The sequence below is a fragment of the Hyla sarda genome, chromosome 4 (assembly GCF_029499605.1).
Source record: "Hyla sarda isolate aHylSar1 chromosome 4, aHylSar1.hap1, whole genome shotgun sequence".
Lineage (NCBI taxonomy): Eukaryota > Metazoa > Chordata > Amphibia > Anura > Hylidae > Hyla > Hyla sarda.
The window spans coordinates 118,727,460-118,747,326 of NC_079192.1; positions in this window are offsets into that span (position 1 = coordinate 118,727,460).

The following is a 19,867-nucleotide window of genomic DNA, read 5'->3' on the forward strand; positions in this document are numbered from 1 at the left end:
ACCCCCATCCTCCCGGCCCCTGTACCATCCTCCCGGCCCCAGAACCATCCTCCCGGCTCCAGGACCATCTTCCTGGCCCCAGGACCATCTTCCTGGCCTCCTGCAGAAGGACACTGAAGAACAGCTCAGCTTAAATAAGGTACTGCACCCTCTTCCCTCTGTTACCCCCTTTCACCCTTGTCTACTTTCCTATCATCCATGTTCATCTTGTCCGTCCTTGTCACTAGAGCGGCATAGGCCATATTCGAATTCGCGAATATTCGCGAATATATGGACGAATATTCATTTATTTTTATTTTAAATGTTTATTTTCGTATATATGAATATTAGCATATACAAAATTAGCATACGCGAAAATTCGCATATGCGAAACTTAGCATATGCTAATTTTCGCATATGCGAATTTTCGCACGCCAGTCTCACACAGTAGTATTACAGCCTTCTTTACACCACACAAGCTGGAAGCAGAGAGGGGTGATCACTGTGATGTGTACTGTGAAAAAAAAAAAAAACGAATATTCGTAATTACGAATATATAGCGCTATATTCGCGAAATTCGCAAATTCGCGAATATGCGATATTCGCGAATAATATTCGAATTGCGAATATTCGTGATCAACACTACTTGTCACCCATGTTTACCTCTGACCCCCAGTCTACCCCCCATCACCAATGTCCAACCCCCACTATTCACCCCTCTGTCCTTTTGTCACCCCTGTCTACCCCTCTGTTACCACCTAGTCATTCCTGTCCACCCCTGTTTAACCCCCTATGCCCTGTGTCACCGATGTACAATCTTCTACACCCATCTGTCACCCATGTACACCCCTCAACCCCCCTCTGTCAGCCATGTACACTCCTCTACACCCCCAACATCCATGTTACCCATGTATACCCCTCTGTCACCCCCTACGCCTCCCTGTCACCCATGTGCACTCTTCTATACCCATGTACACCCCTCAACACCCCTCTGTCACCCATGTACACTCGTCTACACTCCCAACACCCCTGTTACCCATGTACACCCCTCTGTCCCCCCCTTCGCCCCCTGTCACCCATGTACTCTTCTACACCCCTCTTTCACCCATGTACACCCCTCTACACCCCTGTTACCCATGTACACCCCTCTGTTACCCCCTATGCCCCCTGTTATACATGTACACATTTCTACACCCATGTACACCCCTCTGTCACCCCTACACCCCCTGTCACCCATGTACACTCTTCTACACCCATCTTTCCCCCATGTACACCCCTCAGCACACCTCTGTCACCCATGTACACTCCTCTACACCCCCAGCACCCCTGTTACCCCTGACCCCCAGTCTACCCCCCATCACCAATGTCCAACCCCCACTATTCACCCCTCTGTCCTTTTGTCACCCCTGTCTACCCCTCTGTTACCACCTAGTCATTCCTGTCCACCCCTGTTTAACCCCTATGCCCCGTGTCACCGATGTACAATCTTCTACACCCATCTGTCACCCATGTACACCCCTCAACCCCCCTCTGTCACCCATGTACACTCCTCTACACCCCCAACATCCATGTTACCCATGTATACCCCTCTGTCACCCCCTACTCCTCCCTGTCACCCATGTGCACTCTTCTATACCCATGTACACCCCTCAACACCCCTCTGTCACCCATGTACACTCATCTACACTCCCAACACCCCTGTTACCCATGTACACCCCTCTGTCCCCCCCCTTCGCCGCCTGTCACCCATGTACTCTTCTACACCCCTCTTTCACCCATGTACACCCCTCTACACCCCTGTTACCCATGTACACCCCTCTGTTACCCCCTATGCCCCCTGTTATACATGTACACATTTCTACACCCATGTACACCCCTCTGTCACCCCTACACCCCCTGTCACCCATGTACACTCTTCGACACCCATCTGTCACCCATGTACAACCCTCAGCACGCCTCTGTCACCAATGTACACTCCTCTACACCCCCAGCACCCCTGTTACCCCTGACCCCCCAGTCTACCCCCCATCACCAATGTTCAACCCCCACTATTCACCCCTCTGTCCTTTTGTCACCCCTGTTCACCCCTCTGTTACCACCTAGTCATTCCTGCCCACCCCTGTTTCACCCCTACGCCCCCTGTCACCCATGTACACTCTTCTACACCCATCTGTCACCCATATACACCCCTCAACACCACTCTGTCACCCAAGTACACCCCCAACACCCCTGTTACCCATGTACACCCCTCTGTCACCCCTACGCCCCCCTGTCACCCATGTACACTCTTCTACACCCCTCTTTTAACCATTTACACCTATATGCCCCTGTATTCCTCTTCACTTGTAAAAGGGGAATCTGGAGGCTGATGAAGGAAAAGTGTGGATCCCAATAGGCTTGTTTTGCAGGTTTAGCAGTGAAGAATTGTGGCTGGAAGAAATCGTTATGATGACCCGGAGAAGAGAAGGGAACGACACTGATTTTAGAAGACGTCACTTGTGAGTTGCTGTATAAATCAGCACTGTAATATACATAGCCAAAAGATAAATTGATGTTGTGCATTGCAGCTATTTACCCCTCGTCAAATTGTCCCATCAAATTCAGTAGGGGTACCCCGTGGAAATTTTTTTTTCCAAGAGATTCCCCAAGCTGAAAAAGGTTGGGAAACACTGGGATATGCTTTTAAAACCAGATCCCAAAGTCAGACCCCAAACATATTATAAAATGAATTTAGACCTCATCCTGACATCATACTGCAGACCCGACCTAAATAAACCAAAACATTTGACCAGGCCATAAAAGTTATTTCAGTCCCTAGATCAAACTCTAAATTAACACAAACCCCAATCTAAGTAATACAGATCTCAGTCCAGACCCTAAACCTAAGTACAACACCAGACATGACCCTAAAATTTATACTTTCGGCAAGACCCCCCCCCTAATTAAAACAAACCCCAGATATAGCCCCTCAAGACACTGCTCAAAAAAATAAAGAGAACACTAAGATAACACATCCTAGATCAGAATGAATGAATTATTCATATTAAATAATTTCGTCTTTACATAGTTGAATGTGCTGACAACAAAATCACACAAAAAAATTATCAATGGAAATTAAATGAATCAACCAATGGAGGTCTGGATATGGAGTCACACTATAGATTAAAGTGGATCAAAAACCACACTACAGGCTGATCCATCTTTGATGTAATGTCCTAAAAACAAGTCAAAATGAGGCTCAGTAGTGTTTGTGGCCTCCATGTGCCCGTATGACCTCTTGCCTGGGCATGCTCCTGATGAGGTGGCGGATGGTCTCCTGAGGGATGTCCTCCCAGACCTGGACTAAAGCATCCACCAACTCCTGGACAGTCTGTGGTGCATGGAATCGAGACATGATGTCCCAGATGTGCTCAATCGGATTCAGGTCCGGGGAACGGGCAGGCCAGTCCATAGCATCATTGCCTTCCTCCTGCAGGAATTGCTGACACACTACAGCCACATGAGGTCTAGCATTGTTTGCATTAGGAGGAACCCAGGGCCAACCGCACCAGCATATGGTCTCAAAAGGGGTCTGAGGATCTCATCTCAGTACCTAATGGCAGTCAGGCTACCTCTGGCATGCACATGGAGGGCTGTGCGGCTACCCAAAGAAATGCCACCGCAGACCATTACTGACCCACCAACAAACCGGTCATGCTGGAGGATGTTGCAGGCAGCAGAATGCTCTCCACGGCGTCTACAGACTCTGAAACATCTGTCACATGTGCTCAGTGTGAACCTGCTTTCATGTATGAAGAGCACAGGGCGCCAGCGGCAAATTTGCCAATCTTGGTGTTCTCTGGCAAATGCCAAACATCCTGCACGGTTTTGGGCTGTAAGCACAACCCCCACCTATGGACGTTGTTCATACCACCCTCATGGAGTCTGTTTCTGACTGTTTGAGTTGACACATGCACATTTGTTGCCTGCTGGAGGTGATTTTGTAGGTCTCTGTCAGTGCTCCTCCTTGCACAAAGGTGGAGGTAGTGGTCCTTCTGCTGGGTCGTTGCCCTCCTATGGCCTCCTCCACGTCTCCTGATGTACTGGCCTGTCTCCTGGTAGCGCCTCCATGCTCTGGACACTACACTAACAGACATAGCAAACCTTCTTGCTACAGCTCGCATTGCACTACCTGAGCGACTTGTGTGGGTTGTAGACTCCGTCTCATGCTACCATTAGTGTGAAAGCACCGCCAGCATTCAAAAGTGACCAAAACATCAGCTAGGAAGTATAGAAACTGAGAAGTGGTCTGTGGTCACCACCTGCAGAACCACTCCTTTATTGTGGGTGTCTTGCTAATTGCCTAAAATGTACACCTGTTGTCTGTTCCATTTGCAAAACAGCATGTGAAATAATTGATTGTCAATCAGTGTTGTTTCCTGAATGGACAGTGTGATTTCACAGAAGTGTGATTGACTTGGAGTTACACTGTGTTGTTTAAGTGTTCCCTTGATTTTTTTTGAGCAGTATATGTAAGTTAAACCAACAACACAAGATGAAAAATAAAAGTAGAACACAGAAATACCTTCAGATTACACAGTCAGAGGCAGACATACACTTGGTCTTGTAGTCAAAGACAGGTGTATTGTACCACCATGTGAAGACCAATGTTTGAGGAGGTTGTGTGTTCTGTTAAGGGGGGATTGTGTGTGTTGAGAAAAGGGACAATGGATTAGCACAATAAAGAACAAGCAACAATGGGTTCTTTACATTGGCATTTGGTACAGAGGGTGATCTGTAGGGTCTTGTACAAGAATTAAAGGGGTTAGTGTGCAAATGTTTTGGAAAAGCGAAAATACTCCGACCATTTCTCTACATTGATAAGAATGAAATCCTAAAAGTGGTGCTGGAAAAAATTTCAACTGGTGCCAGAAACTGGTGCCAGAAAGATAAACAGATTTGTAAATTACTTCTATTTAAAAATCTTAATCCTTTGCTGCAATTCACAGTCCTATTGATTATTAGCTTTCCAGGACAGAATTTTGCTGAAAAAATCAACATGTTCATTCTTTCCTTGGAATCCACATACTCGTCAGAAGTTCCACTATGGTTCCATACTGTGCACTGAGCAGCTGAATCCAACTGAAATCAATGGGATTCTGCTGCAAGTGGATTCTGCTCAGAATAAATTAAAACATTTTTGGAATTGTGAACACTGGCGCCTATAACATTTTCATCCTTGATGGCATCAGGACCCATTATGATTGCTCCCAGAGCTGAAGAGGAGGTCAGTAGTGAATCACTCCCCATCTCCTTAAAGGGGTACTCTACTGGAAAACATTTTTTTAAATCAACTGGTGCCAGAAAGTTAAACAGATTTGTAAATTACTTCTATTTAAAAATCTTAATCCTTCCAGTACTTATCAGCTGTTGTATGGACAGAGGTTTCAGCAGAGAGCACTGTGGTCATACAGAAAGGAAATTATGAAAGAAAAGAACTTCCTCTGGAGCATACAACAGCTGATAAGTACTGGAAGGATTAAGATGTTTAAATAGAAGTAATTTACAAATCTGTTTAACTTTCTGGCACCAGTTGATTTAAAAAATGTTTTCCAGGGGAGATGTGGATTGATTCACTACTGCCCTCCTCTTCAGCTCTGGGAGCCGTCATAATGGGTCCTGATGCCATCATCAAGCATTAAGATGTTATAGGTGCCAGTGTTCACAATTCCAAAACAAATGTTAATTTATTCTGATCAGAATCAACTTGCAGCAGAATCCCATTGATTTCAATGGGATTCAGCTGCTCAGTGCACAGTATGGAACCCTAGTGGAACCTCTGACGAGTATGTGGATTCAAATGAAAGATCGAACATGTTGATTTTTTTTTGTCGGATTTCTGTCCGGAAAAGCCGATAATCTATGGGACTGTGCATTGTAGGGAATAATTTCCACTGCAAACTTTGAACGAAATTCCACGTTATGAAAGAATTTGCCTTCTGTGCATGGGTCCTTAGCACACAGCTGCCACTTGGCCTACCATTGCTGCCCACCTGCACGGTTCTACACAAGGACAAGCAGTTTAAACAAGAGTGGCAAGTTCTGGGAATATTGCTACTGTAACCCCCATATCCCCATATTGTGCTAGAAAATACAATACAAAAAAAAAAACCATAGAAACAACACATAAGTGAAGTGAACTACTCATTTTATATGTCAAATTTTCAGGCCTTAATTTTTCTGTTACATTTGCAATTTCTCTTAATTATTATGAATTTTTATGTCATACGTTACTTTATGTTCTGCGTGTGTGGTATTAAGTACTATTAAGTAGAGCAAATGTCTTATTACTGCATTCAGACACGTAGTTTACACAGGTTCAGACCTTTCCCCCCAACATAAAATTTTTTTTTCCATGATCTTTTTTTTATTCATTGCATGAATGAATAGATTGAAGCTGACAATTTCTATTGAAATTATTTCTCGTTTTCCTTGCATAACAAAGCAGAGTAGACTAAATCTAAAGCATTTCAAGCATTTCTGTCAACAAAACATTGATTGACTAACATATTGTAATCCCATCAGAATCTCTAATTTCTCTACCCCCCTCCCCCCCAAGCCGGCATATTCTACCACTGTGTATAGTAGAGTGATTTTAATCCAATTCCGCAGCGTTTCATTGTATGACAGGGGCACAGCGGGTGTCCTTTTACCTCACTCGGCAGGGTACAACTACATGGAGAGGGTTAAATGTGTGCCTAGTCCCTCTGCAATTTCGCTCTAGTAGCCCCCCTGCATAATGACATGAATAGAATTGCATGGTATGACAGCAGTCACTTTCACATATTGTAACGGTTACTATGGCAGCAGATGTGGATTAAGGCAGTTGTGTACCAGGTTACTGGATGGAAATCAATGCTGGTAATGTAGTTGTAATAACAGCCTTGAGATGCACACAACACATGGGCCGCTTTGCGCTCTTTCCACACCTTTCCATATATATATATATATATATATATATATATATATATGTGTGTGTGTGTGTATTTTTACTGTAGTAACTATTTGTTACCTGTATGACTTGATGAGTACGGTAGAATACTTTATCCATGCCTTTGTGCCCCCCCCCCCCCCGACATCTGCAATGTAAAAAAGGCAAGAGCATGACAGAATGAATAAATAATGAAATCACAATAATTTATGGAGACGTAGCCTATTAGCTCCTAATGATTCTTAAAATTCACACGGAGAAAACATTTATATTCACATTCTTGCCTATTGCTTGCTACAAGCTAAAGAACACCTTCCATTGCTGATCAAAAGTTGTCTCCCATTGGGACCTCCACAGATAGCAGTGCCTAGCGCTGTGACCTCTCCAGGCTTTTACAAGACACAGCACCACTCTAGCCAATGGCCTTTGTCTTGTGTTGCAGCTTTTTGTGAATGAGAAGCAAACTTAGGCTATGATCACATGGCAGAATTTCTGTGATTCCACTCAAATTTAATTCTGCAAAGCTGTCTGCGGATTTTTTGCAAATTGTGCGTAGAATTTATGTAGAATTTTTGTGCATTCAACACACAGATTCTGTCCGGAAATCAGAGCCCCGAATGCAAAATGCGAAATTTCCGCTGCAGAATTCCGCTGTGTGAATGGGACACTGGAATCCCCATTCAACACAATGGCTCTGATGTACTAAGAAAGGAGTGTAGTTTTCTTTGTGATATATTTTTCGTGACAGGTATTTTTTTCTAAATTTTGCTTTTTTTTACAACTGCTCTGAGATGTCAGGTTTTCCAGAGCACAAATCCACCACATTTTATGTAGAATTATTAATAAATTTCTTGGGAGATACACCCCCTTTTTAGCGGCCATGCCCCTTTTCCTGGTGGCCACACCAAACCGAGAATTGGTAAAATTTTTAGAATTTTCTTGGTAGCAAATTTTGCAGAATTTCCAAGCTTAATTTTTCCAGCTGATTTAAAAAAAAAATTCCACCATTTAGCTTTTTAAGGACGCCGGGCGTATGCATACGCCCTGCATCCCGAGTCCTTAAGGACGTGGGGCGTATGCATACGCCCATGGGAATTCCAGTCCCCGCGGCTAGCCAGTTGGGGACCGGACCAGAATGCCAGCAGGCATCCCGGCACATCTCCGAGGGGGGTCCTGAGACCCCCCCATGCCGACTATTGCAGAAAAAAGATTTTCTGCCATTCCGGGCTGATCGGGTCTCTGGTGACCCGATCAACCGGAAAATAGGGATGATCTGAGCTGTCAGTGATAGCCCTGATCATCCTGAGGGATAGGAGTGAGGTCGCAGTGCTGCGATCTCCTTCTATCCCCTGACATTGGTCAGAACTGATTCTGACAAATGGCAGGGCAGGACGGTTCTGCCCACCCCTGGATGTCGAGGGGAACGTGGGGAGAAGATGGAGGCCGGTACCTGGAGAAGAAGATGCCTGGGGACCCCCGATCGTCGCTGGAGACTGCTGGATCCTGGCTCAGGTAGGGAAACCACGTTGGGGGGGGGGATGAAAGTGAAAGTAAAGTGATCTTTACTGTGGCAACCACTAGGAAGGCCAAACTGCCACTCCCAGCATGCCCAGACAGCCAAAGGCATGCTGGGAGTTGTAGTTCTGTAACATCTGTCCCTTCAGAGTTTGCAATTTTCTTGAATTTTTTGAAAATTGCTGCCCTACTTTGAAGCCCTCTAATTTTTTTCAAAAAACAAACATAAAAATAACATTTATTGGGAATATCCATTTTCCTTACAAGTAGAGAGCTTCAAAGTTAGAAAAATGCAAAATTTTCAAAATTTTCATGAAATTTTGGGATTTTTCACCAAAAAAAGGATGCAAGTAACACCGAAATTTTAACAACAAAATAAAGTAGAATATGTCATGAAAAAACAATCTCAGAATCAGGATATTCGGTAAAAGCGTTTTCGAGTTATTAATTCGTAAAGCGACGGTGGTCAGAATTGCGAAAAAGGGCTCAGTCCTTAAGGTGAAAAAAGGCTGCATCCTTAACGGGTTAAATATAGCTTTATGCAGATAATATGTCAAAAAAGCCTTTTTGTTATCGTGATAGGCACAAATCCAAGTGTTTAGACTCCCACTAGTCTCAAAGTGTTGCCAGAAACACCCCCCTCCCTTTAAAAAGGATCTATTAATTTTATATTCTCCATAGCATAATTCATATATGATAACTGATATTGGGGACTGCATCCTTATCATTCTAAATAATGCAAACTATAAAAGAAAAATATAATAACACCTCTTTTGCAGAACTCTTTGTGGATAAGCAATTAATTTAAATAACTTTTTTTTTTTAAACCTTTTTTAAAATAATTTTTTGCATATTAACCCCTTAACCCCTTAAGGACCGGAGGTTTTTCCGTTTTTGCATTTTCGTTTTTTGCTCCTTGCCTTTAAAAAATCATAACTCTTTCAAATTTACACCTAAAAATCCATATGATGGCTTATTTTTTGCGCCACCAATTCTACTTTGTAATGACGTCAGTCATTTTGCCCAAAAATCTATGGTGAAGCGGGAAAAAAAATCATTGTGCGACAAAATTGAAAAAAAAAACGCTGTTTTGTAACTTTTGGGGGCTTCCGTTTCTACGTAGTACATTTTTCGGTAAAAATGACACCTGATATGTATTCTGTAGGTCCATACGATTAAAATGATACCCTACTTATATAGGTTTGATTTTGTCGGACTTCTGGAAAAAATCATAACTACATGCAGGAAAATTAATACGTTTAAAATTGTCATCTTCTGACCCCTATAACTTTTTTATTTTTATGTGTATGGGGCGGTATGGGGGCTCATTTTTTGCGCCGTGATCTGAAGTTTTTAACGGTACCATTTTTGCATTGATAGGACTTATTGATCACTTTTTATTCATTTTTAAATGATATAAAAAGTGACCAAAAATGCACTATTTTGAACTTTGGAATTTTTTTGCGCGCACGCCATTGACCGAGCGGTTTAATTAATGATATATTTTTATAATTCGGACATTTCCGCACGCGGTGATACCACATATGTTTATTTTTATTTTTATTTACACTGTGTTTTTTTTTTTATTGGAAAAGGGGGGTGATTCAAACTTTTAATAGGGGAGGAGTTAAATGATCTTTATTCACTTTTTTTTTTCACTTTTTTTTTGCAGTGTTATAGGTCCCATAGGGACCTATAACACTGCACACACTGATCTTCTATGCTGATCACTGGTTTCTCATAAGAAACCAGTGATCAACGATTCTGCCGGATGACTGCTCATGCCTGGATCTCAGGCACTGAGCAGTCATTCGGCGATCGGACAGCGAGGAGGCAGGTAAGGGCCCTCCCGCTGTCCTGTCAGCTGTTCGGGATGCCGCGATTAGCCGCGGCTATCCTGAACAGCCCGACTGAGCTAGCCGGGAACTTTCACTTTCACTTTTAGCCGCGCGGCTCAGCTTTGAGCGCGCGGCTAAAGGGTTAATATCGCGCGGCGCCGCGATCCGCGCTGCGCGCTATTAGAGGCGGGTCCCGGCTTCACTATGACGCCGGGCCCGCCATGATATGACGCGGGGTTACTTTGTAACCCCGCGTTATATCGGAAGAGCAGGACCAAGGACGTACCGGTACGTCCTTGGTCCTTAAGGGGTTAAGGACGCAGGACGTAAATGTACGTCCTGGTGCGGTGGTACTTAACGCACAAGGATGTACATTTACGCCCTGTGCATAACCGCGGGCATTGGAGCGATGCCCGTGTCATGCGCGGCTGAACCCGGCTGCTGATCGCAGCCAGGGACCCGCCGGCAATGGCCGATGCCCGCGATCTCGCGGGTGTCCGCCATTAACCCCTCAGATGCGGGGATCAATACAGATTTCAATGAATGAACGGATCGCCCGCAGCGCTGCTACGGGGATCCGATCATTCAGAACGCTGCACGGAGGTCCCCTCACCTTCCTCCTTCCGGCTCCCAGCGTCTTCTGCTCTGGTCTGAGATCGAGCAGACCAGAGCAGAAGATGACCGATAACACTAATCTGTTCTATGTCCTATACATAGAACAGATCAGTATTAGCAATCATGGTATTGCTATGAATAGTCCCCTATGGGGACTATTCAAGTGTAAAAAAAAATGTAAAAAAATTTAAAAGTAAAAGTAAAAAAAATGTGAAAAATCCCCTCCCCCAATAAAAAAGTAAAACGTCCGTTTTTTCCTATTTTACCCCCTAAAAGTGTAAAAAAATTAATTTAATAGACATATTTGGTATCACCGCGTGCGTAAATGTCCGAACTATTAAAATAAAATGTTAATAATCCCTTACGGGGAATGGCGTGAACGTAAAAAAAAAAAAAAAATCCAAAATTGCTACTTTTTTAAATACATTTTATTTAAAAAAAGTTATAAAAAATTTATTAAAAGTTTTTTATATGCAAATGTGGTATAAAAAATACAGATCATGGCGCAAAAAATTAGCCCTCATACCGCCGCTTATACGGAAAAATAAAAAAGTTATAGGTCTTCAAAATAAGGGGATTATAAACGTACTAATTTGGTTAAAAAGTTTGTGATTTTTTTTAAGCACAACAATAATAGAAAAGTATGTAATAATGGGTATCATTTTAATCGTATTGACCCTCAAAATAAAGAACACATGTCATTTTTACCATAAATTGTACGGCGTGAAAACGAAACCTTCCAAAATTAGCAAAATTGCTTTTTTCTTTTTAATTTCCCCACAAAAATAGTGATTTTTGGTTGCGCCATACATTTTATGATACAGTGAGTGATGTCATTACAAAGGACAACTGGTCATGCAAAAAACAAGCCCTCATACTAGTCTGACGATGAAAATATAAAAGAGTTATGATTTTTAGAAGGCGAGAAGGAAAAAACGAAAACGTAAAAATTAAATTGTCTGAGTCCTCAAGGCCAAAATGGGCTGAGTCCTTAAGGGGTTAAACACACACCACAAAGTATATTATTGCAAAACATACGAGCAAACGGCCTTTATCTTAGGACCGATTCCGAAAGAAGTTTCGAATAACTGCAATAAGAGCAAAGCAAAAATCACAACATAGAAACCTACAACAAAACAAAAGAAAACACCTCCCCAACCCTTAATCCCCTTCGCTATGCTTAGACTCATTAGCTACAACAAAAAAATAAAAATAAACATTAAAAAGGCAGTTTTAAAGGGATTATCCAGGAATTGAAAAACAGAGCCTGTTATTTTCAAAAAACGCTCCCCGTCTGTCTCCAGATTGGGAGCTCAGTCCCATTCAAGTGAATGGAGCCAAATTGTAATACCACACCCAACCTGGAGACGGGGAGTGGTTTTTGAAAGAAATTACCTCTGTTTTTCAAATCCTGGATAATCCTTTAATTTAGGGGATAGAGAATTTGCTACACCCCAAATTTTATAGAGTTTTGTCAAGGTATTTCTATGATTATAGACTTTAAATTTTAACTTTACAACCCACTCCATTTTTTATAATCAACTAGCTGAGTTGCCCATAGCAACCAATCAGATCGCTTCTTTAATTTTTCACAATGCCTCTGCAAAATGAAAGAAGCGATCTGTTTGGTTGCTATGGGCAACTCAGCAGCTTTTCCAGGAAAAGCTGCTGAGTTGCCCATAGCAACAAATGAGATCGCTTCTTTCATTTTTCATAAGGCTTCTGCAAAATGAAATAAATGATCTGATTGGTTGCTATGGGCAACTGGACAACTTTACCTTTGCACAGGTTTTGATAAATCTCCCCCTATGGGGAGATTTATCAAAACCTGTCCAGAGGAAAAGTTTCTGAGTTGCCCATAGCAATCAATCATACTGCTCCTTTCATTTTTGAAAAGGCCTCTGAAAAATGAAGGAAGCAATCTGATTGGTTGCTATGGGCAACTCAGAAACTTTTCCTCAGGACAGGTTTGGAGAAATCTCCCTCTATGGGGAAGATTCATCAAAACCAGTGTAGAGGACGAGTGGTGCAGTTGCCCAAAACAACCAATCAGATTGCTTCTTTCATTTTTAACAAGGCCTTTGAAAAATGAAAGAAGCAATCTGATTGGTTGCTATGGGTAACTGGGCAACCTTTACTCTGCACAGGTATTAATAAATATCCCATTATGTTCCTTAACCTCCCATTCATTCATTCATTCATTCATACCCAGCCTTACACATTACATCCAGTTTCAATTAACCCCAATACCCATATTTGGTACCCCATTAATCTAGTTCCCACAGTTCAAAGGCTTTCTTAATTACCAATTGACCTACATTTGTCAATCGCGAGTAAAAAAAGTTAAACCACAAAACTGTAACACTCCATCCAACTCCCGGAATCAAACCGCATGGTCTCCCATCCACTGTACTGCCGAGACCCTCCTGCTTATCTTACAGTTTTGCATACCATGAGATCCCCATAGACCACAATGGGCCTATTGGTTTCAAGGGGCAAAAAAATCACAGAGTTAATGTACTAGTGTAGTGGTCTCCAACCTGCGGACCTCCAGATGTTGCAAAACTACAACCCCCAGCATTCACGGACAGCCAATATATAGTGCTATATTCGCAATATTTGCAAATTTGAATTGTGAATATTCGTGAGCAACACTAGACCTCATATCCTGTCCCCATATCACAACTAGAGATGAGCGAACTTTTGAAAAATTTGATTCGGCCGATTCGCCGAATTTTTCGAAATAATTTGGTTAGATCCGAATTTATTCATGGCGAATCTATATTAAAAACAGCTATTCCTGGCCTACAGAGAGCCTCAATAGGGGTGTAAAACACTTTGCTGTGTTCTAACACACAAATGGAGTGTGCTGGAGTTGTGAAATAATACTGTTATTCAATATGACATGCAGATTACAGGCATCGCTTTTAGAAGCACTGCTGCAGAGCGGCACAATGACAGAGCCTGGAGGTGGCATCAGTATGAGACGACCATATAGTGGCTGAATGACACAGCGTGGAAGTGTTGGCGGCATGAGGAGACCATATAGTGGCTGAATGACACAGCGTGGAGGTGTTGGCCGCATGAGGAGACCATATAGTGGCTGAATGATACAGTGTGAAGGTGTTGGCAGCATTAGGAGACCATATTGTGGCTGAAGGACACAGCCTAGAGCTGGCAGCAGCTAGTGGACACTAGGGCTTCACAATCCCTAAGATTAAAAGATGAATTTTGAATATTTTTTTTTTTAACTGTAATTTTTATTAAGAAGTTTTGCAAAGACATTAATACAAAAACAAAGTAAGTAAGAACCATCACAGCGGCCAGGCCCAACACCTGTAATGGGTTACAATAACAGTACCAGGGCCGAGACCCAGCAATAAGTAGCAGAACAGGGATCAGAGACCAACAAAAAGTACTGCCGAGGCATGCAATGAAACCATAGGCAAACTGGAGAAAGCCTCCTGTACAAAACCATGATGCTACCAAGACCGTAACACAAAACATATGGAACACATATGCATGGGCTACCACATACCACCAACAAGTCCACAAGACGACAAAGTCCACAGACAAAAAGGAGGGGATTGGGGTAGGGAAGACAAGCAACGAAACACAAAGACAAACATAGAACAACCACAAAAGGTACAAGAGAGAAATGGGATAGAGAAAGAGAAGGAGGGGGGAGAGAACATGAGAGAGAGGAATATCAAGGCTGACTCAGGAGGGGGGAGAGTCCTCTTCCAATGCTTGGCTACCAGGGTTTTGGCAGCCAAAACAACACGTTGGAAGAGCTTGAAAAGCTTCTTAGATAAGGAGGGGTGAGAAATATGGAGGAGGTAAATAAGGGGGTCTAAGGGGACCAATATACCTAACACATCATACAGCAATCTCTGCACCCTTTTCCAATAATCTGTTAATAGGGGGCATGACCAAAATATATGGAACACTGTGCCCAGTCCCACCCCACACCGCCAACACTGAGGAGGAATATCAGGGTTAAGTCTGTTCAATAATTCTGGAGTATGATACCAGCCCATAATCAACTGATACTGAGTTTCTTTATAAGCCATACAAATTGAAGCCTTAGAAGCCCTCTTCCAAATAGCCTGCCACTGAGGGAGGGCAATAGAAGTGTTGAGAGCCTCCTCCCAGCGACCCATATATCGGTGCGTCGGTGGGGCTCCCCCAGTGGGATGGAGAAGCAAGGAATAGATGTCAGAGAGAAGTCCCCTCGCCTGAGGCCCATACGGGCATAACCTTTCAAATCCAGTAGGCAATGACACCACAGTAGAGCCATGCAGAGATGACATATAATGTCGCAACTGCAGGTAGCGAAAGCGCTCAGATGAGGAGAGATCCCAACGACTCATCAACTGGTCAAAGGGCAGGAGAGAACGTGAGAGAGGGTCAACCACATCAGCCCAGCAGAAATGCCCCTAGAACCTCATTCCCTTACCATAGCAGAAGACATACCAGGGGGAAAGCAGGGCGGTAAAGAAAGGAACGCAAAGGGGAAAAGGGAAAAAATAGTCTGAACTTCACAGAGCAGTATCCCCAGACATATTTAGAGAATGCCATAGGGCCTAGCAGAGGAGGAGAGGAGACAGTAGAAGCCGAGGGAGACCAGAGAAGGGTGTTAGGATGTATGGGGGCTAACCAGAGCTTCTCCAGCTCCATCCAACGGCTATACGCACGATAAGGGGACCAAGCTGCGCAAATGGGCAGCCCAATAATATTTGCCCACGTCCGGGACCGCCAGACCCCCCCAGGCCCTACTGGCCATCCAGTTCAATCTTTTTATTGTTATTGTTATCCATTACCATCAGCACACAAATAATTCCATATTAACAGTTATCCACCTTTCCCCTTACTGGGCCCTCAAAGCCTTGGCACCGGAAAGGGAGAGGAAGCCAAAGAAAATATATCAAAAGAAAAAAAGAAAGAGAAAGGAAAATAAAGAAAAAGAGACAGATTATTTATTATGGTTCAGGATTTCAAAGTGTATAGCCAAGCTAGGATTTAGGCATAGTTTAATCTCATATTTATATCCCATATGAAAAGAGGGCGAATATTAATTAAAACTCAATACTAAAGAATATATAAGCAAACTAAAATATAGGTATGATTCACCTCACATTTTGGTGAGTTAGGTATGTGCCAATCTATCTACTTCTAATCTCTTCCACTCTTGCCAGACCCGTTCTGTAGCTATAACATCATTTTCTACCTGTGCTATTGCCTTCTCGTATTGATATGCTAATTTAATATGGTTTATTACTTCCCCTTTTGATGGAATAGAGGCCGTTTCCAATATCTTGTTATCGCAGTTTTTGCGATAGCCATTATTTTACAGCTCAATGTTCTCTGTCTGGAGGGAATATGTTGGATGCCTATCCCCAATAGAGCCAATTGAGCTGTTAGTTTAGGATATGAACTGAATAAATCTCTTAGAAGAGTCTCCATTCCTCCCCAAAATTGCAGAAGCAATGGACACTCCCACAATATGTGTAACATTCTTCCCTGTCCCTCACACCCCCTCCAACAATTTTTGTTTGCATTTTGGTACATCGTATGTAACCTCATAGGGGTTAAATACCACCTCAACCTGGTCTTTAACATGGACTCTAGATATCCACTTCGTCGATTCTTGACATTCTACCTGTGTGATTGTGCAGTTTAATTCCTTCTCCCATATAAGGTAGGTACTAGCATTATATGCGGGTATAGTATCATCTAACATTTCATATATTGGCTTCAAGCCCCCCTTACGAGTCTGGAAAATGCGGAAAGCATTCTGTAAATATATTTTCCCCACATTCCCTTTCCTTAACAACAAATGGCGTATTTGCTAAAATTTATAGAAATCAGATCTATGAATATTATATGTTAAGTTCAAATATTCAAATGAATGTAAAAATTCTTGATTATACAATTGACTAATCGTATTTAAACCTTTTTGTAACCAATCCGTGATGTTTAAATCTGAAATCAAGTATTGCATTATTGTTAATGGGGTGTGGGGAAGAAAGTTTGTCTGAATATTACATTTTTTATTGTGTAATTTCTGTCAATATTTAAGACCTATTTCTGTTAGTGGAGAGGATGTGTTAGGTAGGGGTATTCCGCAAATATGTAGATACAGCAAGGTCTTTGATTCCCTTACTCCTGCTAGCTCCCTTTCAATATGTAGCCATGGCATATCCAAAGCTGGGCAATCGTAGTAGCCTTGTGATACCTGTGGAGGTCGGGAAGGCCTATCCTTCCTTTTTCCCTGCTTCTACTAAGCAATTTATATGTTATTCTAGGGCTCCCCAACTTCCATATATACCCCAATAGATCCTTTCTAACTTGTTTAAAAAAGGTATCTGGAAGGTGTATAGGTAGGGTACGGTATAGATATAGGAGTTTTGGTAGTATCATCATCTTAAATGCAGACAGACGTCCTAACCAATATACTTCTACTCTTCCTAGTTTCTCTAACTCCCCTCTTAGAGTCCCAAGAAAAGGAATATAGTTATATTTATATACATTTTGAAAAGATGCTGGAATCTTAAGGCCCAGGTAATCTAAAGCATCATTCCGCCAATCTAATTGATAGTTCTCCATCAACATTCCGCGTACATAGCTAGGCAGATACTGTCCATCATTACGGACATAGGGAGTCGGTGCCTCTTCCCGTCCCAGATGAAATGGAAAATAGTCGACTGAAAAGAACGAAGGGCAGACAGAGGCACACGAGTCGACAATGTTTCGAAAAAATAGAGGAGTTTCGGGAGAATCGTCATCTTAACCGCCGCAATACGGCCAAAAAAAGGATATGTACAACGAGCGCCACTTCTCTAAGAGGGCTCGAAGTTCCCGAAAAAGCAGATGATAGTTGGTAGAGTAGAGGGAGGAGTAGCGAGAAGTAATGTGAACCCCCAAGTATTTAAGAGCAGAAGAAGACCACTTGAAGGAATAGTTAGAACGCAAGAGAGTGGAAAGGGATATAGGAAGGTTGAGAGGAAGTGCGTCCAATTTAGAGAGATTCACCTTATAGCCTGAAACCACCCCATAGTCATGAAGAGCCTTGTATAGAGTAGGAAGAGAAAGCAAAGGACGGGGGAGCGTGAGAAAAACATAGATGAGCGAACAGAGATGAGCGAACTTTTCAAAAATTCGATTTGGGCGAATTTTCTGAAAAAGTTTGTTTCGATCCGAATTTGTTCGTGGCGAATCGATATTAAATTAGGCTATTTCTAGCCTACATACAGCCTCTATAGGGGTATATAACACTTTGCTGTGTCCTAAAACGCATATGGAGTGTGCTGGGGTAGTGAAATAATATTGTTATTTAGAATAGCAAGCAGATTACCGGCATCGCGCTTAGAATCACTGCCGCACAGCAGCACAATGTGGAGGTGTTGACAGCATGAGGACACCATATAGTGGCTGAATGGCACAGCGTGGAGGTGTTGGCAGCATGAGGACACCATATAGTGGCTGAATGACACAGCGTGGACACGTTGGCAGCAAGAGGATACCATTTAGTGACTGAATGGCACAGCGTGGAGTTGGCTGATGCACCTGATACACCAGGGCTTCACAATCCCCCCCCCCAAAAAAAAAAACAACACAATATGAGAAGTTTTTGACAAATATTTCTCATAGGTAGCACCCGCTATCCAAAAATTTGAAATTCCCAGACTCAGGCCCCACCTCTGCGGCATCAGTAACCCATATATTGCCTGAAGGACACAGCCTGGAGTTGGCTGATGCACCAGTACACACCAGGGCTTCACAATCCCCCCCTCCAAAAAGAACACAATGAGAAATTTTTGTCCAAGATTTCTCATTGGTAGCACCTGCTATCCAAAAATTTGAAATTTCCAGAACCAGGCCCCACCCCTGCGGCATCAGTAACCCATATATTGGCTCAAGGACACAGCCTGGAGTTGGCTGATGCACCAGTACACACCAGGGCTTCACAATCCCTCCCCAAAAAATAAGACCTTGAGAAATGTTTCACAAAGATTTCTCATAGGTTGCACCCGCTATCCCAAATTTTGAAATTCACAGACCCAGTCCCCACCTCTGCGGCATCAGTAACCCATATATTGCATGAAGGACACAGCCTGGAGATGGCTGATTCAAGAGTACACACCAAGGCTTCACAACTCCCCCCCAAGAACAACATAATGATAATTTTTTGACAAAGATTTTTAAATTTTTTTTGATAAAAACTATCTCAAATGAACGAGTTGATGAGGCCCCAAAATTAAGGACGGTGGACCACCAAAAATCATAATTTTAACCAAAACAGATGAAGAAGCAGAATTAATCCCTCTTTGTATTTTTTAGTAAAATTTTACGTAATAAATCACATGCAACAAGCGTTCCGTTGTGTAATGGTTATCCTTCTGGAAATTTCAAATTTATTACCCTGTTTCCCCAAATGTAGGACATCCTCGGAAGATAAAACTTACTATACCATACCAAGACAAGCTGGCTTGCAATGGCATCTTGCACGTTACCCTTTATTTTAAAACGTGCATCCCTGCAAAAAAGTTTCCAGAGAACGTTTGATGCCCTTCAGAAGATTGGCGTGACAGATGCCCTGAAGCTAGGCATGAAGGATGCCTGCGAGAAAATGGTCACCAAAGCTGCACGTTTCAGAATAAAGGGTAAAGTGCAAGATGCCCGAGAGATGTTGAATTCTAAAAAGCAGCAGGTGGGTTTTGCAGTAAAACCGCCATAATTGATGGATGCCCGGGAAAATATCAGCCTGAAGAGGAGTGCATCGGCCATCACTATGAACTCCGCCATGGCTCAATGGTCCCCATCCATAAACATTACCAAGACCATCCAGATTTCACAGCAGAAAACCATTACCCCAGGTCTTAGTAACAGCGTTGAGGGAATGCAAATAAATGTTGTCAACCATCAACTGAATGGCACAGCGTGGAGG